Raw genomic sequence first — 5,588 nt, forward strand, 5'->3', positions numbered from 1 at the left:
CATGTACAGACACAATATTCTAAGCTAAACAGACAATGGCAGGAAGTGGTGCATCGTGTAGATCCCGACTAGCAGGTGACTACGACTCCCTTCCTTAACCACATCAAAAACACCATACTTAAAGAAAACAAACACGCACACCATACACATGCAGTATGGGGTAAGTATCCATAAGAAAGCACGTGTGATAATAAACCATATAACTAATCATCATTGATAATTGAAAATATTGAATAATCATCATACATGCATGAAATATAGAGTACCAAGTAATCTCATCATATAATAAACTGAGTGTAAAACAACATCTGATAATCTCTCAAATAATAATACTGATCATCAAACATAAATTGGCCTAAAAGAGTTTGGCAATGATAACAGAAATGCGACTTAGGGGCAGGCACTACAAATTCTGCATTTTCAAAAAAAAAATTCCTACAATAGTTTGGTTTCCAATGTTTTTGGTATCTTTGAGTTTGTAACATGGATAAAACCTATTGGGATTATTGGATGGAATCTACTTTATTTTAGCTTTTGAATCACCAATTTTTAGTAAGAAGTGACAAAGTTATGCTAATTTTAGTGAAGGATTGTTAAAAACCCTCATTTAGACAACCCGTGGATGCAAAAATGTAGGTTTATAATATATTGAACGTGTAATAAGGCATTAGAGTTGGAAACTTGGGAGAACATAGAGTATATTTTATTTTATAATCACATTCTAACAAATCATGCAAATATTTACACATGAAATGGAGACAAGAAAGTGATTTTCATAGTCACAAAATCAATGTTTTTGTGAGCAGTAGTGATGCTTTGGTTTGTCCACATAGAGGAGAGTTTTTGGAATGGCATGGAGGGCACAGGAAGGTGATCTTTGGTGATTCTACAACTAGATGGAGGCCCTAGTATAGGAAGATGGCCAATGGATGGGGTCAAAACAAGAGTTTATGTGAAAGGAGGAGTAAGTTGTTAATGAGGACAATAAAAAGTAAATTTTGTTTTGTTTGATGACTTGGTTTTTTTTAATGATGAGCATGTAAAGTGTGGGCAGGCCTTGAGGGAGTGTTTGTGAGGTGTTTCTCATTGAGGGGATAGAATGGACACTAAATAACAAATAGATATTGTGACTGTTATAGTAAATCGGTGTTGGTAACTACCATAGGATAGTTGAAGTTGTCATTTTTTTCTAAACATGTTGAATACTTAGATCGTTGAAGTCTTGATCACATGATAGGGTGAGTATTGTTCTCCTCGAGGTAGAGGGAAAGAGGAATACAAAACAAAGAATTTTTGATCGATGGGTAGGATCCATGATGAGGAGTTAGAAAATAAACAAGTATGAACAAGGAAATGTTGATATAAAGAATGTTGAATTGTTGATGTTGACATGATTTTTATAGAGATGGAGTATAACCATTATGTAGACAAAGGTGGGTATGAGTGACTTGATCATTAAAAAGTATTGAATGTGAGGATTGAGAGGATTGATTAGGTGACCCATGAATTATGATTAGTTTGGGAACCTATTTAGTTTTTTGAAAGGAGATATTTGATGTGATAAGTTGTATCTCACAATAACATTGAACTTTCTTGTCCTAATTTGATAGGACTTAAGGTGAAGTCCAAAAAACTTTCCATCATGTGATCAAGGAAAAAGATGTCTTTAAAGGGTTAAATAGAATGTACCTAAGTTTATCTTATGTATTAAGGAAAAAAATTATAGGTACCTAAGTGTTAACAGGAAAAAGTTAACAAATTTAATTCAAACCCCAATAATTAGTTAAATTGGAAAGGGATAGTTTTGATAGTTTGGATGGTTCGGTCAGTCTAGGATGTATGAGGAGCCTAAAAATATCTTCCCATGCCTATTTGATGATGTAGAAACATGTAGAATAGGGGGTAATGTGTTGTAATAAATTTTATTCAATAAGAATCCATGGTTTTGTTGATTTGGGCACAAAAATCTAAAATTTCCCTAACTATTTGGCTTTGATTCTTTTCCTTTTAAATAAAAAATGTGAACCTTTACATTTTTATTAAGTTATCATGTGCATTATAATACATTTTGAGCAGATTTTAATGTATTTCGTACCCATTATTTAAGATTTTTATTTGATAGTGTTGAAAGTAATCATTTTGCCTTAATTTTGTGAGCACAATGGAAGCATATGGCTCATTCCTCTTTATGTATTTGTTGTTTCTTGAGGAGAGAGTTCCTTACATGTATAATAAATTATATAATAACAAAATATGCAAATAAATGGTTTCTAATAAGGTAATCACCAAATTTGGGGGCAAGATTACTTGAGGAAACTATATTGAAATGGTGACATGGGTATATTAGTGTTAGTAAACAAATTTGTCCTTTAGCAATAATAAAATAAATTGGCTCTTAAATGCCCAAAAAGAAGAACAAATAGAACTAACAGTTGGATGAGTTATAATTGATTGATAACTCTCCTCTAAATTGAGAGGTACAACTCCCTCATTGAAAGATTTGCAATGAATTAAACATCTAGATATACCTTTAAGCTAAAGACACTAAGACATGCTAACACTCGCCTATAACTATGGACTAAGTGTGATTATCAAATTTACAAACCAAAGCAAGAGAATGGACAAATAACCATAACATCATCTATTCGACCCTCTACACTACAAAAGAAACAACTAGAAGAGTTAAACATATTATCTATTCTACAAATTGCAAATTTATCTACCAACTGACTTATAAATATACTCATACTTGTCATGATATCATAGGACTGTATTCAATAATTAGAAAGAAACAATCACATGATTGGTTTCAATCATAAAAATTAATGTTTAGACCTCAAGATCTAGCACATAAATATTCCCTTTTATTTCTAGAAAATATGACAAAACAACTATAAAATCATCATGCCCCTACTCATACGATCAAGTTGTAGGAAAAAAATGAAAAAACTCTCTACATTCCCCTATTACATTTAGAAAGTATTCTTCTCCCTTGGAAGCATCAGGATTTTGCAAAAAAGAAGAACCCCTTTTACACTTCCTATCTTCTATTTCTTTCTTTCACCTCCCGATTATCCTATCAATTTTTATAACTGATTCTTGGGTGACTTTGGATTTCCACCATTAGTGTTTTTAGCCTCCCTTGATGGGTATTATAATCATATACTTGATGGTCGATCCTACCTATGTTATGGACTTGCAAAATTTGCAGTGGGTAATGAGATGACTCCAAGACATTTGCTTGAAGAAAGATGTCTTTATATGACGAGGACCATTTCTTCCATTTCTCAAATTTTTCTCTTTATGTGTCACCATGCAATGAAAATAATTTGGACACTCAGGATATTAAATGATAAATGTTGTTATTAATCACTGCCATTTGTACTGAAGGTGATTCTACAAGTGTGTCAATCGTGGTGGTTTATAGCAATGCCTATTTTCACAATTTTTGCAAGTCTAAGTAGTTGTGCATTTAGTTGAATGGAGAGACCAACTTGTTTAGGAATCCTCGTGCATTTTTGAAGCATGGAAAAAACTATATACCTTTATTTCTTGATATGAGATTCTGACGTGATAGAAAATCAATTAGGGCCTATTTGCAAACGGGAATACATGTGGAATAGGCATATGTATATTCTTAAAATTTTGAATTCTCTATTTGAATGCACCAAATTGGAATTGGAATAGGAATAAAATTGGAATACATATTCCAATCTTGGCCCAAAAATGAGCATTTTCTATTCCAACTAAATAGGTGGAATAGTAATACGTATTCTTATTCCAATTTTTTATATTTTAGAAAACATAAATTTTTAAGTTCATGAATTATGCATCAAATTCTAGGTGAACCAAAAAAGAATAGGAATACATAACCCCATTTTCTATTTGAGAATAAGTATTCCAAAATAATTATTCCTATTCCCATTTTTATATTTCCACAGCCAAATGGACTCTTAAAGGTGACAAATAAAAATGGTTGAAAAAATCTTCTTTGAATGCTTATTAGGCTCAAACATTTTATCAACTATTATTATGTTCTTTTCTCACAACCATATTCACTTCCCCAAAACATTTCTCATCTTCTTGGATGATGTGATTCCTATTTTCTTGACACAACAATCAGACTTCTTTGTGTTGATTAGAGGTTGAGAGAATCCATCACTATGAGTTATCGCAGCTTAGTCTTGAATAACTCTGAGAGCACAACTCTCTTAAAAATTCACCATTACCTCACTTCTTCTTGCATCCTTCAAGCTTAGGTACTCAGTCAAACAATTGATCGCACTTCTTCACCTAAAGGTTCTTCTATTGTTAACAGTTGTGGTGACCCCAATCACCATGTACATACCTTTTTCATTTCAAACACATATTCATGAGAGTTTCCCCTTCTTACCATGTGGATAGTGGATCTTGATACAAAGTATTTAGTCAAACATTTAATCCAAGTAGTCCATGCTTGGTGGGGATGTGGTAATCGATGTTTGTGAATGAATATCCAAAACCCCTCATAGCTAGGTCTTCACATTATAGAGATGAGCATAAGTTCCCCAAGTTTTAAAATTGAAACCTTGAACTAGTTCTTTCATAATCTCTAACCGAGCCTTGCTCTAATTTGATTATTTCTTTTGACATTCCATTTGTTTATGGTATTGATGATATTTGCCAGACTTTTCTCCCATTTCCTCTATGGTGGTCATTCATATGTAGAACATGCAATCATGACTAAGCATCGATTTCATGCTCTATCTTTAATCAATATATTGATGTTTTTCTTCATATGGGAGCATGGTGATGGATCTCAATCATGAAGGAACATTTTGGCGGTGTTTGTATTGATTCCTAAGTTGCAAAAGGCATTGATTATTCTTATATCCCCTTTGAGTGCAAAGTTGACCATATTGTGTTTCACCAATTCATAAGGTATTCAATTTAACCACCAACTTGTATGTTAATGCTTCAATCAATGTTCCCTCATACTTATGAAGCTTGATAAACATATCTTCATTGATCTCTTGAACCACTCTCATCACTTGAAAAATCCTTGGTACAATATTCGATGTATGCCTTGGTATTTCTTTTGAATTGGTAAGCCAAATCATGTATACTTTTCCCCTATGGGTGCACACATAGTGATTTATAATTACAGCCCAAAAGATTTACAATTTTGAGTGAATCTTAGTCATTCTTCCTTCATAAGACTGCTTAGAATTTGCATGATAAAGGATTTGTGTATTTGAGCTTACTGCATTCCATGTTCACATGTGGGTCTTGCATTCTGAATCTTTGACATTGTTCTATCCCATCCATAGAATTCAAAACATTTTGCATTGAGCCTCTAAACTAAATACTTCTAAATTAGTGAAACTGCATCCTAAACTTTGAACTTTGAACTTTGAAGCTTTGACTTTGATTCTGGGAACTCAAACCTGAATTGTGAATCTGAAATTTGCTTGTACATTTCAATCTATGAACTTCGAAAACTTTTGAGGTTCAATTTTAGGTTCAAAACAACCTTAGAACATTGATTCTTCTTAGATCAAACATTACAAAGGCGGCATTAGTAACAAAAAATAACCAAGACTCTTTTT

Source organism: Cupressus sempervirens, chromosome 10 (genome assembly GCF_028749045.1).
Source record: "Cupressus sempervirens isolate cs-2001-9-10 chromosome 10, ASM2874904v1, whole genome shotgun sequence".
In the NCBI taxonomy this organism is placed as follows: Eukaryota; Viridiplantae; Streptophyta; class Pinopsida; order Cupressales; family Cupressaceae; genus Cupressus; species Cupressus sempervirens.